This window comes from Microtus oregoni, unplaced genomic scaffold (assembly GCF_018167655.1).
Source record: "Microtus oregoni isolate MIOR12 unplaced genomic scaffold, Mior012 000098F_ref0000018, whole genome shotgun sequence".
NCBI lineage: Eukaryota > Metazoa > Chordata > Mammalia > Rodentia > Cricetidae > Microtus > Microtus oregoni.
The window spans coordinates 795,060-818,493 of record NW_024544711.1 but is presented as its reverse complement, the minus strand read 5'-3'; the positions used below and the strand labels follow the sequence as shown (position 1 = coordinate 818,493).

Sequence of the window (23,434 nt, the reverse complement as noted above, 5' to 3'; positions counted from 1 at the left end):
TTATAATCTCAGCTACTCGAGAGGTTGAAGTAGGAGAACTGAAAGTTCAAGGCCAGCTTGGGCAAAATAGTGCGATCCTGTCTCCAAAATCAATCTAAGGGGAAGGGGAATGGCTAAGATGAAACTTCGGAAAAGTAGTTGCCCAGGGTTCAAGTCCTTGGGGAAAAAAAATCAAAGCAGTGCAGGACGCGGCTTTAAAGACGACACATCTGTGGGAGGAGAGGAGCCACCTAAAGCGCATTTGCCAGGTTCTGGGATCCCTGCACCCACTCCGCCGCTGACTGAATGGGGCCAAGGTCTTCGTGTTTCTTGGTGTTCCCATTTTATTTATCTTTGACCCTTGTCCTGTGGGCTGGTTCTTTATCTTCTAAGGACAGAGATAAAATAGCCGGCTAAGTCTAAGTCTGCCTGAACAGCCTTTTGGGCAGTGCCAGCCTTGGTTCTGGGGAAAGGGCGGCTGCTGCAAAGCCCTCCTTTGCTGTGGACTGGAATGCGGACCTGCTGGACTGGGTGAGTTCCTTCCCGCTGAGGTCTCCCTGCGGTAAAAGGAAGTTTTGGGAAATGGCAGAGAAAGTGGAACTTTCAGAGTAAAACTGACTAGGGTTTGGTTAGGCCAGAGGTGGTAATGCTTACCATACATTAGCACTTGGGAGGAGGAGGCAGGAGGATTGTCAAGTTCCAGCTAAGCTTGTGCTACATTGCAAGACCTGTTTTAAAAAAGAAAAGCCAAGAAAAAAAATAATAAAATATAGAAAAGCCCCATCTAAGGTGGTGACTGGCGCACTGCCAAGTGCTCCATGTTCGTGATCAAAATGTGGAAACGGAAAGAAAAAAAAAAACCAAAACCAAAAAAACAAGGTAGCAGGGATGGATGGGCAACCCTGAAGTGACACTGTCACCCTCACTGGGGACACAGAAACTCTGCAATCAAAAAGAAGCCATGGCTTCTGCTCCTCAGTCCCATGAGATGACTACCTGCCAGGTGTGCTGGCTTGGGAACCTACGGTAGGAGAATTGCCGTCACTTTGATGCCGTCGTGGGCTACATCATGAGCTCCAGGCAACCTGACAGGGTGAGATTCTGCCTCAAAAAAGAAATAAATCATGTACAGTATCTGTTGTCAGAGTTCAGGCAAATTTTAAGGGTTCATTTTTTTTTGTTGTCTTGATTTTTTTTTTCTTTTTAAGATTTATTTTGAGACAAAGTCTTCTAGAGTTCAGGTTGGACTTAAACTTGCTAGTAGTTTAGGATGACCTTGAATTCCTGATCTTCCTGCCTCCTGAGTATTGGAATTACAGGTGTGTGCCGCCACACCCAGGCCAAGTGTTTTCCTTGGTTGTTAAGAGTTTGCTCCATACAAAGACATGCATGAATATACAAGCACATCATAGCACTAGCTTCATGGAAAAAAAGCTGGAAACAATGTACTAATTCGACACGTGTCTGTGGAATATTATATGTAAATAGTAAATGGACGCTCTGGAGGTGCACGCCTCTACTCCCAGGATTTTGGAGGCAGAGACAGATCTCTGCGGGTTTGAGTCCAGTCTAGTTCAGATTAGCCAGGGCTACGTGCGTGCTTACATGTATTACTCTGTCTCACAGAACAAAACCATCCACCCCCAAAGAGGAGATGGGATATTAGGGGGGTGCTTTTATTTATTTAAAAATTTGTGTGCACTTTTAGGATTATCTAAAAGGATACCCTTCACAAGATTTACTTTTGTCAGAAAGGGAGTAAAAGTTAGAGTAAAAAGCGTTTTCTTTTGGTTTGTAAAAACTTCTTAATTTTGTATTATGCCTAAGTGTATATTGTGCAATGCATGTGTGTAGGAGCCTGTGGAAGTCAGATGAGGCATCGGATCCCCTGAAAGTGGAGTTACAGATGGCTCTGAGCTGCCTTGTCGATGCTGGGAACCGAACCTGGGTCCTCTGTAACGGCAGTCGGTACGCACTCTTGACTGCCGAGCCTTCTCTTTAGCCGTCTTCCTTTGGTTTTATGAGACAGGGTCTTATTCAGTAACTCAGGCGGACTTCAAACTCATGACAATTCTCCTGCCTCAGCCTTCCAAATGCTGGTATTCCAGACATGAACTGTAATACAGGACATCCTTATGTAGCACAGGCTAGACCAGAACTTAGCATATAGACCAGACAGCCTTCAAATTCGCAGTGAGTCTCCCACTTCTCTCTACCTGAGTATCGAGAGAACAGGTATGGCCTAATCTCTGGGTCATGAGAACTTTGATTTTTGTAAGGTGTTATTGTGTGTGTGTGTGTGTGTGTGTGTGTGTGTGTGCCTATGGGCAAGCTGGGCATTGAGAATGAAGGGCCTTGCATGTTTTAAGCAAGTCACTGAGCTCCACGCTACCGCTCGGTGCCCATTTTTAATGGCTCTGAGTTCCCAATTACTATAACATGGTCATTGTTTTGAGCCTAATCTCAGGAATGTGTATTCCTTAAAACTTCGTTCCATTCCATTTGTTTTTTAGTGTGTGTGTGGGAATGTGTGCCACCGTGTGTGTACAGAGAACAGAGAATCACTTTGATCCTACCGTGTGGGTACTGGGATGGGTTGTCAGGCTTGGTGGCAGGCACTTTCGCCTGCTGACCATCTTTCTGGACCCATGTATTTCTTTTGTACTTGATAAAACAATGATGAGGTTGGATGTGAAGGTGCACATCTTTAATCCCAGCACTGGGGGCAGGTGCAGGTGGATCTCTGTGAGTTCGAGACCAGCCTATTTATTCTACAGAGTGAGTTCTAGGACTGCCAGGGCTATACACAGAGAAACCCTGTCTTGAAAAGAAAAAGAAAAGAAGAGGAAGAGGAAAAGGAGAAGAGGGAGAAATAGAGATGATGAGAACTGGCCTGTTTCTTGCCTAGGTCTAGCGTCACAGTTGGGTGGAGCATGGTGAATCTTCATCCCAGATGCATGAGAAGGAAAGCTTTAGCCACAAAGAACCAGATAAAAAAAACTAGAAGAAGGGAGGAGAAGAGTGGAAGAGGGCGCAGTGGCTTAGTTCTTCCGGCTCTTGAAAGGTAGAGGCAGAAGGATCAGAGTTCAAATTGCTCAAGACCAGCTTGAGCTAAACGAAAACTTGCCAATAAAGAGTAAAGGAGGGGGCTGGAAAGATGGATCTGGCTGCTCTTCCAGAGGTCCTGAGTTCAATTCCCAGCAACCACATGGTGGCTCACAACCATCTGTAATGAGAGTTGGTGCCTTCTTCCGACCTGCAGGCACACATGCAGACAGCACATTGTATTTATTACATGCGCATAATAAATAAATATTTTTAAAAAGTAAAGGAGAACATCCATGTTATCGTTATCATGTTATGGTTGTTGGGGGTTGCCGTACAGGCTTACGACATTCAGGTGAGGTGTTCTAAAGATGGCAGATTTGTTCCCCCACCTTTTTTTCCTTTCTTTCTTTCTTTCTTTCTTCCTTTCTTGTTTGTTTTTGTTTTTGTTTTTTGGTTCTTTGAAATAGGGTTTCTCTATAGCTCTGGAGCCTGTCCTGGAATTAGCTCGTTGTGACCAGGCTGCCCTCAAACTCAGAGAGATGCACCTGCCTCTGCTTCCTGAGTGCTGGGATTAAAGCTGTCGGTCCTCCCACCATTAATGCTACCCTGGGCTCCTGAGGACTCAGGGAAATGGAGCCCTGGACCTGGCAGCTCTTGCCCGAATGAAGCATGAGACATCCTTCCCTCTTCCAATCTGGGCATTCATTTTCCCAGTGTCGCCGGGCAGTGGTGGCTCACGCTTTAATCCCAGCACTTGGGAGGCAGAGGCAGGCAGATCTCTGTGAGTTCGAGACCAGCCTGGTCTACAAGAGCTAGTTCCTGGATAGGTTCCAAAACCACAGAGAAACCCTGTCTCGAAAACCCCCCCCCAAAAAAAATCAATTTTCCAGTGTCTTTTTTCTTTGCAAAAAACACATTGCCCTACTCTAGCCCCTCTTGCAGGAGATTCTGAGCCTCCCCCACCCCCCATGAGGTCTCTCTCATCAGTGTCCCTGAGCTCTGCCACTACTGCTCAGGACAGTCTTTTATTCTGCTTTTCTTCTACAGAGCCATGGTTATTATGAAGCTTCTGAGCAGTCTCCAATAATTGGGACCTATTCATACCCTCAACACCTTCTAAGTTTTGAAGTTTCTTTCTACTATCCTGGGAGACTACATACAAAAGCAGTAGGCAGTTGCTCACTGGTCTTCTGGTACATCAATCTGGGTCTATGGGTGTGAACATCTGGTAGACCTCGAAGAGGCCCTCCAGGAACCCACAGACAATTCCTGGAGCTCTTGTATTACCTCACTCACCTTATGCAAATTGGTAGCTTCTCTAGCAGCGACCATCATTCCTCTTAAGATGTCTTGGCAAAATTGTTCAGAGCATCATTCCCTAGGTGAGTGTTGGGGTCCCAGTCAGGTTGAGCAGAGGGGAAAATCCCTCTGTAGGCAAATGTTTTTTTGTACCACCAGCCAGCTCCCAAATAACCACACAGAGACTTATTAGTTATAAATACTTGATCAATAACTGAGGTTTGTTTCTAACTAGCTCTTATAATTTAAACTAACCCATATTTTTGTTACTCTATGTATTATCATGTGGGTTGGTTCCTTTTTTCGGCGCAGAAAGTTCATCTTCTCCCCGCATCTCCCAACCCCTCTCCATCCCTGAGAGCTCCCTACTGCCTGCAAGTCCTGACTAAACTCTGCCTGCCTAGTTATTGGCCATTTAGGCCTTTATTAAACCAGTGAGAGCAACATGACTTCAGAGTGTGCAAAAAGCTCATTCCAAAATACCCCTCTATTGGGCAGTGATTGCAACTGGCCTGACACTTTCCAGCCAGATTCTGTCTGCTCCTCAACCAGGAGCTGTTAGCTGTCATCCTGGTTGGCTGATGGGTGTAAAAGACTGTCTTGAAAAGGCTGATGAGAGCCCGAGGATTTTTAGAGGATGGTGGGTTCTGAGTTTTTCAATTATACAAATCACTGATTGAAAAGGAAATGTAAACTATGAAAGGAGAAGAATGAGAACTCCAGGGCTTGGGTCCACAGCTATGTGTGTGTGTGTGTGTGCATGTTTGTGTGTGTACGTGAGTGTGTGTGTGAGCGCGAGTTTTGTGTGTGTGTGCTCTCCCTTAGAGGCAGGATGGGGGACCTAACCCTGCCCCAGGGAATGTGTCCCAGAGCCCTCAGCCAGAGCCACTCCTTGTGTGTGAAGGGAAGGGGCCTGAGGTAGAAGATACTATCTGCCTTTCACTGTAGCCAGGGGACCATTTCCTCAGGGATGGGGTCAGCTTCCTCTGGTGGACACAGAGAACAGGCAGAGGTTTGGGTTTCCTCTGGTAACCAGCCCAAACAAGAGGATTCAGGTCCCCAGAGAGAGGACACAGGTCTTAAGTCAAGGGGATGGATCTTGTACCAGAGAAATGTTGGTTGTTTATTATTCTTTGGTTCTTTGCTCTTTTGGGAGCCCACAACCCAGCTCCCAAATAAATATATACAAAGTGGCTTATTCTTCCTTATGACTGCCCAGCCTTAGCTTGACTTGTTTCTAGCCAGTTTTTCTCAACTTAAATTATCCCATCTATCTTTTGCCTCTGGGCTTTTACCTTTCTCTACTTCTGTAAACCTGTTTTTACTTCCTGCTGTGTAGCTGGGTGGCTGGCCCCTGATGTCCTCCTCCTATTTTTACTCCTTGATCTCTTCCCAGATTTCTTCTATTTCTTCTCTCTGCCTGCCAACCCTGCCTATCCTTTCTGCTGTCTCACTATTGGCCATTCAGCTCTTTATTAAACCAATCAGGTGTTTTAGACTGGCAAGGTGTCACAGCTTCACAGAGTCAAACAAATGCAACATAAAAGGATGTAATATATCTTTGCATCATTAAAACAAATGTTCCACAGCGTAAACAGATGTAGCACATTTTAAAGTAATATTCCACAACAGAGAAAGCCATTAGCCAATGTAGGGACATTGGTTAGAATGGCCAGAGTCTCCAGTCACTATGTTCCAGACAGCCTAAACTATCTGGGGTTCAGAGATATATCATTGGGCCACCCAAGTGCAAAAACAAAACAAAACAAACAAACAACAACAACAAAACAACAAAAAACAAAACTAATTTATTTCACAGAAGGTCCGAAGTTTCCCAGGTAAGGTACAGAAAACATACCAGCTTCCTTCAGTGTTTTAACATACACTTCATTGGTGTCTTGGGACTGCTCACTTCCCCTCCTAGTCTTAGGTAAGGTTTTATTGCTGTGTAGAGACACTGTGAACACAGCACCTCTTATAAAGGAAAACATTTCATTGGAGCTGGCTAACACTTTCAGAGGTTTGGTCCATTTTCATCATGGCTGGACATGATGATATGCAGGCAGACATGGTGCTGGAGAGGTAGCTGAGAGATCTATATCTTGATCCACAGACAGCAGGAAGAGATACACTGACCAAGCTTGAGGATCTAAGATCTCAAGGCCTGGCCTCCAGTGACCCACTTCCTCCAAGGCCACACTGCCTAATAGTACCACTCCTTAGTGACCAAGCATTCAAACACGAGTCTATGGGGGGCATTACTATTCAAACCACCATTCCCTCCCATAGCAACTTCCTCCCAGCCAACAGAATTGACAAACACACACAAGAGTCACACAGACAGGCAACAATAAAGACAACCAGGGGTAGTCACCATACAGGCTTAAACCAGAGTTCCAATGACATCTCCCTCATACCCACACGCTAGGATTTGGGCTGTGTCCAGCCTTTCCTAAGTGTACTTTTCATAAGGTGTCATAAATACACTCATCTCTGAAGGAGGCAGCTCCAGGTGAGTTTCCGTAATTGTCCATTTAGGGTGGAGGCTCAGGAGCCTCTGGGGCACCAGGAGTAGAAGTGAAGTTCTCAGGGCCCTGGAATGTCTTAGGGTGCACACTTCTAGGCACTGTCCTTTCTCCCTGCTGTTGCCGAAGAGGTGGTCTAAGACCCCCAGTTTCTCAGTCTTCAGAAAGTTGTAAGGTGAAAAAACACTTTTTTTTTTTTGACAGAGTATTTTACGTAGTCCTCACTGTCCTAGAACTAGTTCTGGAGACCAAGTTGACCTCAAACCCACAGAGATCTGCCTGCCTTTGCATCCCGAGTGCTATTATTATGGTGTACGCCACCACCACCTGGCTGCTGCTTCTTCTTCTTTTCTTCTTCTTCTTCTTCTTCTTCTTCTTCTTCTTCTTCTTCTTTTTCTTCTTCTTCCTCTTTCTCCTCCTCCTCCCCCTCCTGCTACTCCTCCTCCTCCTCCCCCTCCTCTTCCCCCCCTCCTCCTCCTCTTCTTCTTCTTTTTCTTCTTCTTCTTCGGTTCTTTCAAATAGGGTTTCCCTGAAGCTCTAGAGCCTGTCCTGGAATTAACTCGTGTGGACCAGGCTGGCCTCAAACTCACAGAGATCCGCCTGCCTCTGCTTCCTGAGTGCTGGGATTAAAGCTGTCTGTTCCCCCCCCCCCCCACACACACACCTTTAATGCTACCCCGGGCTCCAGAGGATTTAGAGGAATGGAGCCCTGGACCTATCAGCTCTTGCCCGAATGAAGCATGAGGCATCCTTCCCTCTTCCAATCTGGGCATTCATTTTCCCAATGTCCTTTTTGCTTGCAATAAGCATATTGCCCTCCTCTAGCCCCTCTTGCAGGAGATTTTGGCTCTCCCAATGGGGTCTCTCTTATCAGATTCCCTGAGCTCTGCCACTACTGCTCAGGTCAGTCTTTTATTCTACTTTTCTTCTACAGAGCCATGGTTATTATGAAGCTTCTGAGCAGTCTCCAATGATTGGGACCCATTCATACCCCCAACCCATTCTAAGTTCTGAAGTTTCTTTCTACTATCCTGGGAGACTACATACAAAAGCAGTAGGCAGTTGCTCACTGGTCTTCTGGTACATCAATCTGGGTCTATGGGTGTGAACATCTGGTAGACCTCGAAGAGGCCCTCCAGGAACCCACAGACAATTCCTGCGTCTCTTGTATTAAGTCACTCACCTTAGGCAGATTGGTAGCTTCTCTAGCAGCGACCATCATTCCTCTTAAGATGTCTTGGCAAAATTGTTCACAGCATCCTTTCCTAGGTGAGTGTTGGGGTCCCAGTCAGGTTGAGCAGAGGGGAAAATCTCTCCGTTGGCAAAAGTTTTATACCACCAGCCAGCTCCCAAATAACCACACAGAGACTTATTAGTTATAAATACTTGATCAATAACTGAGGTTTGTTTCTAACTAGCTCTTATAATTTAAACTAACCCATATTTTTGTTACTCTATGTCCTACCATGCGGGTTTGGTTCCTTTTTTAGGCACGAAAGTATATGCTCTTCCCACATCTCCGGACTTCACTCCATCCCTGAGAGCTCCCTTCCTGCCTACCTATTGGCGATTTAGCCCTTTAATAAACCAGTGAGAGCAACATGACTTCAGAGTGTGCAAAAAAATCATTCCACAATACCACTCTGTCAGGCAGTGATTCCAACTGGCTGAGACTCTCCAGCCAGATTCTGTCTGCTCCTCAGCCAGGAAGAGGATGGCCAGGAGCAGTTAGCTGTCATCCTGGTTGGCTGATGGGTGTAAAAGACTGTTTCAAGGAGGCTGATGAGATCCCGAGGATTTTAGAGGATGGTTGGTCCTGAGTTTTCTAATTATTCAAATCATTGATTGAAAAGGAGATGTAAACTATGAAAGGAGAAGAATTGCAACTCCAGGGCGCTTGGGTCCACAGCTGTGAGTGAGTGTGTGTGTGTGTGTGTGTGTGTGTGTATGCGTGAGTGTGTGTGTGTTTCTGTGTGTGTGTTTGTGTGTGTGCACGTGCGCATGAGTTTTGTGTGTGTGTGCTCTCCCTTAGAGGCAGGATGGGGGACCTAACCCTGCCCCAGGGAATGTGTCCCAGAGCCCTCAGCCAGAGCCACTCCTTGTGTGTGAAGGGAAGGGGCCTGAGGGAGAAGATACTATCTGCCTTTCACTGTAGCCAGGGGACCATTTCCTCAGGGATGGGGTCAGCTTCCTCTGGTGGACACAGAGAACAGGCAGAGGTTTGGGTTTCCTCTGGTAACCAGCCCAAACAAGAGGATTCAGGTCCCCAGGGAGAGGACACAGGTCTTAAGTCAAGGGGATGGATCTTGTACCAGAGAAATGTTGGTTGTTTATTATTCTTTGGTTCTTTGCTCTTTTGGGAGCCCACAACCCAGCTCCCAAATAAATATATACAAAGTGGCTTATTCTTCCTTATGACTGCCCAGCCTTAGCTTGACTTGTTTCTAGCCAGTTTTTCTCAACTTAAATTATCCCATCTATCTTTTGTCTCTGGGCTTTTACCTTTCTCTACTTCTGTAAACCTGTTTTTATTTCCTGCTGTGTAGCTGGGTGGCTGGCCCCTGATGTCCTCCTCCTATTTTTACTCCTTGATCTCTTCCCAGATTTCTTCTATTTCTTCTCTCTGCCTGCCAACCCTGCCTATCCTTTCTGCTGTCTCACTATTGGCCATTCAGCTCTTTATTAAACCAATCAGGTGTTTTAGACTGGCAAGATGTCACAGCTTCACAGAGTCAAACAAATGCAACATAAAAGAATGCAATATATCTTTACATCATTAAAACAAATGTTCCACAGCGTAAACAGATGTAGCACATTTTAAAGTAATATTCCACAACAGAGAAAGCCATTAGCCAATGTAGGGACATTGGTCAGAATGGCCAGAGTCTCCAGTCACTATGTTCCAGACAGCCTGAACTATCTGGGGTTCAGAGATATATCATTGGGCCACCCAAGTGCAAAAAAAAAAAAAAAAAAAAAAACAAAAACAAAAAAAAAACAAAACAAAAAACAAAACAAAACCAAAAAAACAAAACTAATCTATTTCACAGAAGGTTTGGAGTTTCCCAGGCAAGGTACAGACACCATACCAACTTCCTTCAAGTGTTTTAACATACACTTCATTGGTGTCTTGGGACTGCTCACTTCCCCTCCTAGTCTTAGGTAAGGTTTTATTGCTGTGTAGAGACACTGTGAACACAGCACCTCTTTTTATAAAGGAAAACATTTCATTGGAGCTGGCTAACACTTTCAGAGGTTTGGTCCATTTTCATCATGGCTGGACATGATGATATGCAGGCAGACATGGTGCTGGAGAGGTAGCTGAGAGATCTATATCTTGATCCACAGACAGCAGGAAGAGATACACTGACCAAGCTTGAGGATCTAAGATCTCAAGGCCTGGCCTCCAGTGACCCACTTCCTCCAAGGCCACACTGCCTAATAGTACCACTCCTTAGTGACCAAGCATTCAAACACGAGTCTATGGGGGGCATTACTATTCAAACCACCATTCCCTCCCATAGCAACTTCCTCCCAGCCAACAGAATTGACAAACACACACAAGAGTCACACAGACAGGCAACAATAAAGACAACCAGGGGTAGTCACCATACAGGCTTAAACCAGAGTTCCAATGACATCTCCCTCATACCCACACGCTAGGATTTGGGCTGTGTCCAGCCTTTCCTAAGTGTACTTTTCATAAGGTGTCATAAATACACTCATCTCTGAAGGAGGCAGCTCCAGGTGAGTTTCCGTAATTGTCCATTTAGGGTGGAGGCTCAGGAGCCTCTGGGGCACCAGGAGTAGAGGCAGAAGTTCTCGGGGCCCTGGAATGTCTTAGGGTGCACACTTCTAGGCACTGTCCTTTCTCCCTGCTGTTGCTGAAGAGGTGGTCTAAGACCCCCAGTTTCTCAGTCTTCAGAAAGTTGTGAGGTGAACACACACTGTTTTTTTACAGAGTATTTTACGTAGTCCTCACTGTCCTGGAACTAGTTCAGCAGACCAGGCTGACTTCGAACTCACAGAGATCCACCTGCCTCTGCCTCCAGAGTGCTAGGATTAAAGGTGTCCAACACCAGCACCTTTTAACACATACACTCTTTGCTGTTTGTTTTTGTTTTTTATTTTTCAAGACTTGGTTTCTCTGTTTAGTCCTTGCTGACCTGAAACTCACTTTGTAGACTAGGCAGGCCATGAATCCAAGACCCACCTGCCTCCGCCTCCCAACTCCTTCCTTTCTTTCTTTCTTTCTTTCTTTCTTCTTTCCTTCCTTCCTTCCTTCCTTCCTCTCTCTCTCTGTCTCTCTCTGTCTCTGTCTCTGTCTCTCTCTCTCTCTCTCTCTCTCCTTCTTTCCTTTTTTTGTTTTTTTTCGAGACAAGGTTTCACTGTGTAGCTTTGGAACCTGTCCTGGAACTCCTGGAACTCTCTCTGTAGTTCAGGCTGGCCTCAGATTCACAGAGATTTACTTGCCTCTGCATCCCGAGTGCTGGGATTAATTTACTTTTTACTAGTGTTCTGCACCAGACTTCATTACAGATGCTTGTGAGCCACCATGTGGTTGCTGGGAATTGAATGCAAGACCTCAGGAAAAGCAGCCAGTGCTCTTAACCACTGGGACATCTCTCCAGCCCCATAACACTCACTGTTAAAGTCTTTATTGCTGACTAGCAGCTGCATGGGGAACTTGCCCAAATCATGAGACCTGATCCTTGTAAAGGTCTTTATGTACAAAAATCACATCCTGGTGACACATTTCAGTAAGCAAGAACAGTCAGCAAGAAGCAGAACTACAGAAGCCAAAAGGCAAAGTTAGTACATTTAGGGGCTTTCCTGGATCCTGTAATTGTAGACTAGATCTTCAATTGATTAGGTCTTTGTTTGCATTTTAGCAGGTGTTGGTATACCTGCTGTGCTATGTTTTAAGGTCAGAATGGCGCCTCTAACATGGTGTGTCAGTTGTGCTAAGTTCTGGGGGCCTGCTACAAGTCCACAGAACTCTATGATACCAGAACATCCTGTCACTTGGTGAGGTCATCTTTTACTGCAGGGTGTCCTTGAACACCACAGCCTCCGTCTAGGAAACAGGACTATGGGCAGCGGGACTGTAAGAGAAGCTTTATTTTCCTATTTGTGAGCAGCTCTTCAGTGCATTAAATGGAGTTGGATGTTGGGTGAAGCATCTCTCAGGTCTGGACGAATGACTTTGCTCATCCCCTTGGCTCTCTTGTAAGCTTCTGGGATATTCTAATAATTATAGAATAATATAGTACATGCATTCTGATCTCCAGTACAGATGAGCACAGCATGGTTAGAGAGGCGCCCATGGAGGGACACAAAGCCAGCTCTGCAGATACCAAGTGAATTGTAGGTTCCTGCAGAGGAGGTCAAAGGCTTAGGCATATCCCAGTGCATCCACAACAGCCAAGAACCATGTCCCGACGGCTAGAGAGCAAATACAGAGTCTACGGCTGCATTTCCAACACTTAGTGCCAGGCCTGGGAGACGGTAGGTGTTCAGCAAAAATTTCCTGCATGGACACTCCAGGAGAAGCAAGAACGAACAAACAAATAGCAAAACCTTACTACAGAGGCCCAGCTAGTAGCACACCCTTTTAATCCCAGGATTCTCGCAGTAGAGGCAGGTGGTTTTGTCAATTCTGGGCCAGCCAGGGCTGCATACTGAGACCCTGTCTGAAACACACACACACACACACACACACACACACACACACACACACACACATACACACACACACACACAGATATAAAAGTATCGATACCCCATTACTATAATTCAACACATTTGGTTAAACTATGAAGTATGGATGTACTCTTCCTTTCAGTGTGGGTTTTTGTTTTGTTTTGCTTGAAGCAGGGTATCCTTGAACTCCTCATCTTCCTCGCTCTGTTCCTACTGCTGGTTTTACAGCCTGGGCGACCAGACTCTCTTTCTCTGAGACAGGGTTTCACCATGTAGACTAGGCTGGTCTAGAGCTTGCTAGGTAGATCAGGCTGGACTTGAATTCAGAGAGATCCACTTGCCTCTGCCTCCTGAGTGCTGAGATTAAAATCATGTACCACCATACCCGGCTAATGCCCTTATTATTTCAATGAGTGTTTTCACGGCGATTGTCTTCAGTTATACCCTTGTAGTAAGACTGTAGTCTGAGCTGGGTGGTGGTGGCACATGCCTTTAATACCAGCACTTGGGAGGCCGAGGCAGAGGCTGGCGAATCTCTGTGAGTTCAAGGTCAGCCTGGTCTACAAAGCCAGTTCCAGGACAGGCCCCAAAGTTATAAAGAAACCCTGGCTGTAGTCTGTAAGCATTTGGCTATCAGTTTATCGGTTTGCTACAGGCAGGGCTCCAGTGAGAGATAGAGGAGGCGACAGGATGGTCAGACACCAGACGCCAGAGCCTCTGAGGAAGAAATGGGCTCTACAGAATGCTAAGACCATTTCAGGCTAAAAAGACAGACAACAGTTTATTGTTTTGTGAAGGTCACAATCCGAGCCTCTGTAAACTTTGTTTCCCTTCGATGGATACAAGAAGAGGGAGAAAGAAGAAAGGAACAGCTATTCACTGATATTTATTTAACTTATTTATTTCTGACAATATTGTTAGATTGTGGAAAACAGATGATCACAGGCACTTCATCAAGAAGCCAAAACAAATTTGTCTACAGCAAATGCTCACATTATTGTCATACAAAGAATTCCAAATTGTTAGGCCAAAAATGTGGACTTGGCAAAGATGAGCATCACTGTCCATTGTTCCAGCTCCTCAAACTTGATGTGGCTGGCACCAGGGGCTCTGCGAGTGAATATAGCAGCCAAAATACACATTGTGTTGACTTTGGTCCTATTCCAAAGCCATTATATTTCCGAGAGATGTACGATGAAGCCTTTTCGGGGCAGAGATCATTAATACTATCCCAGCACCTCGTAACAGCTGCTCAGGAAATACGCACTAAGGACACAAATGACACCAAGGTTACTTTGGGTTGCTAAGAGCAGAATAGTGTCGGCCATTATTTTGGGTTCTGGCGTGGGATTTGCACACTCTGGAACAGTCTCTTCTCTTTGCAGCTAGTAATGGTTTTGTTTATGAAGAACACACATTCTTGCACTGGCACAATGGTCCTGGGCAAAGGAGCACAGCCAGACTTCTTGTGCATTCCTCAGAAGAGGCAGCAATGCCACTCTCTAATGGTGAGTTGCTTCTCCTTTTGGAAGATCAGAGTTTTGATGGGTTCTTAGTCTTTGCTCTCTTCACAAGAGAGACAGGAGCGCCAGGCAAGGAGAAATTAATGCGGTAAGTTTGACTGACTTGATAGCATTCCGGGGCTCTTCAGGAAGCAGAGTTGGCGAGCTCCTTTCCCTGTTTGGTACTGCCTTCATCCCTCCCCCATACTGCTTGTCTTTTCTCAGCCACATCTAAAGCCATGCCTTGGTTTACATGTCTTCTATTTAGGGAAGATCATTTTTTTCTTTTTCCCTTTTCCTTTCTTTCTCTTGCCTCCCCTCCCCCACCCCCAGACAGGGTCTTTCTAGGTAGTAAGGCTAGGTTTGAACTTGCTTTGTATCCCAGGCTTGCAGTGATTATTCTGTCTCAGTCTCCTGAGCACTGGGATTGCAAATGTCTACCATCACGTCTGGCAAGAAGAAATGTCTTTGAAGTTTAGTAGGTCTTAAAAATAGCACCAAGAAGCCAGGTATGGTTCAAGACTTTTAGGGTTCTTTTTTTTTTTTTAAAAAAAAAACTTTTTTTTTCCAAATATTTTATTATTTATTATGTATACAATATTCTCTTTGTGTGTATGCCTGCAAGCCAGAAGACTCCATTACAGATGGTTGTGAGCCACCATGTGGTTGCCGGGAATTGAACTCAGGACCTTTGGAAGAGCAGGCAACGCTCTTAACCTCTGAGCCATCTCTCCAGCCCAAGACTTTTAGGGTTCTTGATTTTCATTTGAAAAGAAATTGACCAGGGATAGGGTATATAGCACACAGTTCTGGGTTGATCCCCAGAAACAAACAGGGCCAGCTGTGGTGGTGAAAGCCTTTTTAATCCCCACATGGCAGAGGCAGGGAGGCAGAGAGGGGCAGGGAGAAGCAGAGAGAGGCAGAGAGGGGCAAAGAGGTAGAGGCAGGAGCAGAAGATCTCTGTGAGCTCCAGGACAGCCAGGACTACACAGAGAAACCCTGCCACAAAAGCAAAGCAAAGCAAAAGGCCATAGCTGGACAGATGGATAAGCGTTTGGTGACTTCTGGGAAGAGTTCTCACACAGGGACCCATCCCTAGCCATAAAGATCTAAAGCAAAGTATTTCCAGAGATGCTTTCTGGCTCACAGCAGGAGAGGAGTGGGAAACGCTGCAGCACACTGTTCACTAAACACCCTTTAACATACCAATTCACGTTAGCTTTCCTGCTTGCTGACAGGGACCCTCGGTACTTGACCAGAGCCGCAAGGCTAGTAACAGGGTCTAGAACTCAATGCAAGTTTCTAATTTTAAGTTCGGTATGCCTATGTACTAAATGGTTGTGTTTTTAACTTTTGAAGTTATAGAATTGGGGATAGAAATGTCTTTTTGTGCATGTTAACTCCTGTGGCTCATTTTTTTTTTTTAAATTAACATGGCATTAAAGATATAATGGCAATCTTGACTGAGCAAAACTGAATCCACTCTGAAACTTTGGGGCTGGATAAGATCAGTAAGGACAAGAGAGAGCCGGGCGGTGGTGGCTCACGCCTTTAATCCCAGCACTCGGGAGGCAGAGGCAGGCGGATCTCTGTGAGTTTGAGACCAGCCTGGTCTACAGAGCTAGTTCCAGGACAGGCTCCAAAGCCACAGAGAAACCCTGTCTCAAAAAAAAAGTAAGGACAAGAGGGACAATCAATTCTGAGTTTCCTCCTAGCACCCAGAAGAGACGGGCATAGACGCCCGTTATACTATGAAAAACTAAATTCTACCAAAGGAATGAAAGGAGCCAAGAGGCCTATTTTCATTCTTTGCATGGATTGTAAGGTGACAAAAGACAGTGAAGTCTCACCCTAGGCATACTTCTGCCCCTAGGCGGCAGATATGCCTGGCATCCAGAACATGCGCTCAGCTGCAGCAATCACTTGTTCCCTCTCCAGTGATCTGATGCACAGCCTTACCTCTGAGATACAGATTACCGAGTTCAGAGAAGTTAGGTGAAACACTTGTTTTACTGTGTGAAAAGTAATCTCAAAAAGAAAAGGTGAAAGATAGCCAATTTCTAAATAACTTTCCTCATCTGGATTAACTTGAGGGGTCTTTAGAAACACAAAGGCCTGGGTGCTTCTCATCCTGGCCAAATAGCTACAGTTTTGACACTAGAAATATATCAAAATGTGAGTTCTAGTCCAGCATGAGAGCATACACCTGTAATCCTCAGGAGGCGGGGAAAGCAGGAGATCAGGAGTTCAAGGCCAGCTTGGTCTACAAGACACTGTCTCAAAAACAAAAGTCAAAAAAGGAAAACAAAACAATCCAAATAAAATCAAAACATGACTTCTATGCCTATATATAGTTAAAACATTCGTAAGAAAAAAAGAAAAATATATGTAATTCTGGTACATGACTGCTGAACTTATAGATCTTTATTACATCAGAAGCTATATTCTCAGCCAAGGAAGATAGGGCTTGGCTCACAAAGCTACTTGGGGCCAAGTGTGATGAATCCCAGGACCCATATTTTATTTTATTTTATTTTATTTTTCCATTTTTTTTATTGAGAAAAGGAGAAAAAAAAAACAACAAGTTTCCACCTCCTCCCAGCCTCCCGTTTCCCTCCCCCTCCTTCCACCCTTCTCCCCCTCCTCCCACCTTTCTCCCCCTCCCCCCACTCCTCTCCCCCTCCCTCTCCAGTCCAAAGAGCAGTCAGGGTTCCCTGCCCTGTGGTAAGTCCTAGGTCCTCCCCTCTCTGTCCATTCCTAGGAAGGTGAACATCCAAACTGGCTAGGCTCCCACAAAGCCAGCACATTACGTAGGTTCAAAACCCTGTGCCATTGTCCTTGGCTTCTCATCAGGCCTCATTGTTCGCCATGCTCAGAGAGTCCAGTTTTATCCCATGCTTTTTCAGTCACAGTCCAGCTGGCCTTGGTGAGCTCCCAATAGATCAGCTCCACTGTCTCAGTGGGTGGGTGCACCCCTTGTGGTCCCGACTTCTTTGCTCATGTTCTCCCTCCTTCTGCTCCTCATTGGGACCTTGGGAGCTCAGTCCAGTGCTCCAGTGTGAGGACCCATATTTTAAAAGGCAAGAACTGACTCCTGCACGTTGTCACTGACCTCCAAACAAGTGTGCCCCCCACCCCTAGTCAATCAGCGTAAAAGAAGCTACTGTGTTCACTATGGAGCATTCTGTGCTGTATGTGGGGTTCAGCAGCGCCCTTGGTAGTTACCCCTGGGTCTGCTCCATGTTTATCTACCAACGACATATCTACACACTGCCTCCGAACATCCTGGCTGAGAACTGTTGTTTTTGATTGAAAACACTATGTATGCGTTTGGGAAGGGGTGGGCAGTGTGCTGTGGTGTGAGTGTGGAGGTCAGAGGACAGCTTCAGACAGTCAGTTCTCGCCCTCCACCTGCAGATGGGTTCTGGGAATTGAACTCGGGTCACTGGGCTTGGACGGAACCATTGACTCTGGTATACTACTGTTTTAATGGAAGTACTAAACATGACAACTCTCCCAGATTACCTGTCCCACCAAGTGACCTCATTAAAGCGCCCTCTGAGGTGTAGCCTTTTTAGGAATTCCAGACAACAGCAGGACCGCGACACTAACCACAGTGAGCTTAAAGGTGAAGGAAGAACGATAGGATTTCTTAGGGGCTGCGGCTGTATGCGGCCACAGAAGCAGGCATCTATCTGCCTCTGACCTCCAGCAGGTGACTGGGCCCTCAGCGGACCACGCAGTACTTGCCATGCTTTTCTTGCAGTTAGAGAGCATAGTGGGCTGTATCTGACGCCCAGGGCTGACGCTATTCTGGCAGCAGAGCAGAGGAATGCTGAATCCAAGCTAAGATGAGACTGCCCTCCTGAGTCTGGATATGTTCATGTGATCTTCCTGTGGTCCCCATGAAGGCTGCACAGAGCCACAGCACGGTCAATGCGGTGGCAACAACAGCAAGTTCTCCCAGACACTGCAGGGCTGCCATATTGTTAGTCATAGTAACTCGTACAGAACCCTTTACTGCCACCTTCAGGAAAGCCATCAGAAGTAGTACACATGCAAACAGACAGACAGACAGACACACACACACACACACACACCTACACGTAGGAGGCTACGGGAGACTGATCTTGTACAATGATAAAGGGTGGCCCAGGGCCTTACATCTTATCTGATCGGGTGGGCCCCACAAAGATGAACAGTTTTTAACAAGTGGCTGAAGGACAAAGTAAAACTCTTGCTAATATGGTTTTTTGCTCAGATCAAGGGAATTAAGGGTGAGAAATGATGGGCAAGACAGGAAAAGTCAGCTTTAAAGGTCCAAGGCCAGGGAGTATTAACTGATCACATGGAAGAAAGCCCCTTTCTGTGCCTTCTCTCCCTTCCCAGTTGCTCTAGCTAGCAAGGTGCAGGAAGAGGCAGACTGGCAGGTTTCCAAGGCAAATGATCTATTCCCACTGTACAAGTTCAAAGGGATGGCAAAAGAAAGGTTTTTGTTTTTGTGACAGGGTTTCTTTGTGGAGTTTAGGAGCCTGTCTTGAAACTCACTCTGTAGACAAGTCTGGCCTCAAACTCACAGAGATCCACCTGCCTCTGCCTCCTGACTGCTGGGAAGGATTAAAGGCATGCACCACCACCGCCCAGCCTGAAAGTTTTTTTTTAATGAAAAAGAATGTAATTTTGTGTGCATGTGGTATGTGTGTATCAGTCCAAGGCGGCTCTGGGGGGTCAGCTCTTCCTTGTCCCTTGTTGAGGTGGGGGCTCTCGTTTCTGCTGCTCTGTCACACCAGGTTAGCTGGCCCACGAGCTTCTAGGCAATTGTCCTGTCCCATCTCTCATCTTGATAGAGGAGTGTTGGGATCACAGATGTCCCCAGCTTTCTGGGGGCTCTGGGGACTGAGCCCAGGTGCTCAAGCTTCTCCCTGCACAAGCATCTCCGCGCTAGTCTTTTTGTTTGGTCTGGTTTTATGAGACAAGGTTCCCTGAGTACTTCCAGGTTGTCCATGAATTCATAGTGATCCTCAGATCTCTGCCTCCCATTGGGATTTCAGGTCTGTGCTACTACTTCTCACCAAACTTTGTTTTTATTTTAAAGATTATAGCCCAATGCTCCACAAACTGAATACTCTGTTATTAAGATCTTAGAATTTGTTCTCTAAGATATGTTCTTGAATAACCCAGAGGGAAGATGCTCAGCGAATCAAATCACCGGCACTGAAAATCTGTACTTTAATACAGAGCACTTAGAGGCCAGAGAGAAGCTCACATCTTAGGCTTCATACGAAGCATGACTACAGTCAGTTATGCCAACAAGGGCTGTGTAAGTGGGGCCAGGAGAACTCTGCATTTTTAGGTATTACTCATGACTTGCTTGCTTATGATTAAGCTTTTGGAGCAATCTACTGCCTTTATTTTCCAACCATTGACTTGCAGGTAAAGGCTTTATTTAAAATGTTTAACCTGGTGAAATTCTTTTCTTAAAAACATTCTTACATTTATTTACTCACTTATCTACTTAACATGTGTGGGTCTGTGCCACAGTGTGGCCAGAGGTCAGAGGATAGCCTGTAGGAGTTTTCTTTCTACCACGCGGGTCTGGGTCTCAGACTCAGGCTTGGAAGCAAGAGCCTTTACCTGTTGGGCCATCTCACTAGCCCAGCTGGCTGGGATTTTCAATGTTAACAGTTTCATAGTCTTGTGAAAATGTTCAGGGTTTTAAAATCCTCTAAGTATTAGGAAATGTCTGACAAATTAACATGGCTATATCCCCAGAAGCCATTATTTGAAGAAAATGTAAAAGCTGAAAACATAGTCTTTTCAATAGCTCTTAAAATTATTAGTTCCTTAAGAATTTTATAGTGTATTTTGGTCTTATTTATCCCTTGCCTACACTTCATCTAGATCCTCACTATCCGTAGCCAGCTAACCTTGAGTCCTCTCCCCACCCCCCACCCCTTTTTTTGAGATAGGGTTTCTCTGTCATCGGAAACAGTTACCTCTTTTCTGGACAGAGTGGGAGTCCCACTGAATGTATGTACACACGTGAATACTTCAAAGGCTTTGTTTTTAACTATCTGTGTGCTTCTGTGTGTGGGTATGTACCTGTGTGTGAAGGTGCTCACAGAGGCCAGAAGAGGGGTCCAGATCCCTTGGAGCTAGAGTTATAGGCAGTTGTAAGCTGCCTAACGTGGGCACGGTGAACCAAACTCAGTTCTTCTAGGAGGGTGGGAAAGGCTTTAGAGCAGTGGTTCTCAGCAGGTGGGTCGCCACCCTTCTGAGGTTAACTGACCCTTTCACAGGGGCTGCATATCAGATAGCCTGCATAGCGGAAATTTACATGGTGATTCCTAACAGTAGCAAAATTAGTTATGAAGAAGCAACAAACATAATTTTAGAGCTGGGGATGACCACACATGAGGAACTTGGTTGAGAAGCACTGCTCTAGCACCATCTGTTCATTCAGCTCCCGCAGGGTATTCTTACTCAGGTTCTGTGGTTCTAGACTTCTTGTGGACCCCACCCTTCAGTTATGACAGCATCACCTGGGCATGTGACCTTAGGTTACAGGTAATTTCAGTCTCTCTGATGAAGTCTGGGAGTCACTTTGGTCTCTGTAACATTTGCAGAGAGATCGTTGCTGAGGGTGACTTATTTTTATAAATCTTTGTGGGTTTTTGAGACAAGGTAGTCCAGGTTACCTTAAACTCATTATGTAGCCCAGGGTGGCCTTGGACTCCCAACCCTCCAGCCTTCACCCCGCAAATGCTGGGACGGCAGGCAAGGGGTACCACATCTGGCTGATCACTTTTTATAAATCTTGTGCCAAGGTCCATGATTTTTTATTTTTTACGTTTTCCAGGTTACTGACTTCTGACAAAGGCAGGTAGGTAGGAATTGCGGTGGTTTGCTTTTATTATTTTTGTTGTCTTTTTAAGTAGCTCAGGATGGTTTTGTACTTGTTATATAGCCCAAGTTGGCTTCCAACTCGAGGTGATCCTCCTGCCTCAGCTTCCAGAGTGCTGAGATTAGAGAGGGATGCCACCACACCCCCGCAGTGGTTTATATTTTAGAGACAACTATAGCTCACCTTGCCAAAAACTGCGTTTTTCTCAACGTAAGTCCTCAAAGGCCTTAACAGAAGAGACGACCTAGTCACATTAAGGGTGTGAGGGCGCTGCAAGGTTGGTCTATGTGGCCACACAAGGAAGGTCATAATCCTGGGATCATAGCTTCTGTCTTCCTGCCTTGTAGCTCTGATTTAGCATCTGAAGTTCTCTGTGAGTAAGTAGCCTATTAATTTCCATATTCCGATCCCTCCGGGCACCGCGCTCAGAAATCTCTCCGGAGTCTAGGTCAGGTACTTAGGTAGAGCGGGGAAGGGGTGTGATGGGGCGAGGCAGAGCCCCAGAAATCCCTCATCCGACCCAAATCGCAAGTAAAAGGCAACACTTGGGTCTGACAGGCAGCTTCCTGTGACGGTTTCTGCATCCTCACCGTACACCGTAAGGGTTTCCAGAACCTTCTACGGGACTCGGGACACAGCTCTGCAGAGACCAGGCGCCCTTTTCCTTCTATGCCTCCTTAATCCTCTCCTTCCCAACGTTCCCGAGTCGACGACCCCCGGCCCTGGCTCGCGCCAGGCACCGGACCAAGGAACCCACAAGTGGGCGGGCCAGAGCCGCCGCAGTCCAGAGCCGAATCAGGGTTGACCCGGGCGCCGCGAGCTCGCCCCGCCTCCCGCGTCACTTCCGGCCCGGCCGCTCGCCCTCCACCCTGCTCCCCTCCCGCTCGCCGTTAGGGAGGCTCCGCGCCTCAGCCACCACCGCCTCCGCTGCTCCCGCCCCCTTCTCCGCGTCTGCCGCCGCCGCTGCCCGGGGTCTCCGGGGGTCGCTACCGGGCTGGCCCTGCGCCACAGCCGTCGCTTCAGCCTCGCGCCGGAGGCCGCCTCGGGAGGAGACCCGCCGGCCGCCGTGTCACTTCGGGCCTCCGTTCTCGCCTTGTCGACGTCGCCAAGGGTTCTGGAGAAGCGGCCGAGGCCGGGGAACGGGGCTTCGCGGTTCCAACGGTGGGTAAACGGGCGGGTGCCCGGCATTGCGCATGCGCCGCTGTCTGCCGCGGCGGCCCTTCCCCCCCCCATTCCCCCCCTCCGAGGCCACCCGGCAGCCCCGGGTCCCACCCGCGGTGGCCGCTGGGCGCTGCGGGTCGGGGTCTAGGAGGTCGAGGCACAGCCCCGGTGGACATTCAGTCGAGGGGGCTCCTTTTCCGCTGGGAAGGGGAGGAAGAGGCGGTGGCCCTGGCTGTCGGGGGGTGTGGCAGCCTTGGCTTTGCAGCCGCTGCAGTGCGTGCAAGCGGGCGTGCGCCTCAGCTCCCGGCCTCGCCTGCCCCCCGCTTCTGCGCCACCTCTGCGCCCACTTCCTCCAAGCTGGGCAGAGGAGTTGCTGCGGGGGTGGGGTGGGGAAAGTGGTTTATTCCGGGCTCGACTGCGCCCCTTCTTAAGGTCACCTGAGATGAGTGGTTGCTGACTTCCTTAAGTCGCGCAGAGACCATAGCCAAAATTGGGCTGTTGGTGCCCTGGGACCTCATTTAGAACGCCCTGCGCCAGAGCCAGACTCGAGGGGTCCCTGCGCAGGGCGTCGAGTTTCAGACGGGGCGCCTGGCTAGATAAGCTTCTAGGAAGTGGAATCCGTTGGCACACTCGCCTAGTGGGAATTGTTAAACTCTCTTTGTTTGTAATCAATTAAACCCAAACTGACTTAGAAGAACTGTTGCTTAATTTCATCCGGTTTCCTCTTCGGCTAGGAGGAAGCCAAACTGAAAAGGGCCGCCACAGCTACAGAATATTTGCCTATTTAACAGTAGGTAGCGGTGGCTTGGAAGTGTGTAGGAGATATTAAAAGGATAGTTTTGAATATTAACTTTCTATGTTCGGGTTAGTGTGAAGGTGTGCCTCCAGCCCCCGCCCCGTCACACCACCCCTACCCCCACCCCCTTTGTAACCTCAAAGTACTGTTTGACCTGGGTTTTCACAAGAACTGTGCGCTTAGTAAATACTTGTTCTGGTCATTACTTGTTTGCCTTTTAGGTACCTTTTCTTTTCCCCCTTTTTTTTTTTAAAGATTTTTATTTATTATATGTATGTATGTATGTATATATATATATATATATACACACACACACTCACACACGGTATTATATATACATACAGGGTTCTTCCTGCATGTATCCTGCAGTACAGAAGAGGACACCAGATCTTATTACAGATGGTTGTGAGCCACCATGTGGTTGCTGGGAATTGAACTCAGGACCTCTGGAAGAGCAGCCAGTGCTCTTTACCTCTGAGCCATCTCTCCAGCCCCCTCTTTTCCTTTTAAATTAGGG

General features: G+C 46.9%; 1 protein-coding gene across 4 annotated transcripts in view; it reads left to right on the top strand.

The window, feature by feature from the left end:
* The first annotated feature begins 427 nt into the window (after positions 1-427).
* The window catches only part of LOC121442974 (protein FAM13B-like), a 79,564-nt gene continuing 56,557 nt past the window's right edge, over positions 428-23,434 (top strand). For 3 of the 4 annotated variants that reach the window (XM_041644620.1, XM_041644619.1, XM_041644617.1), the window contains exon 1: positions 21,810-22,121. The gene's annotated coding sequence lies outside the window, so the exon portion shown is untranslated. Of the gene's footprint in view, positions 511-21,809; positions 22,122-23,434 lie in introns of those variants that run through there. The other variant, XM_041644618.1, reaches the window with a different exon arrangement.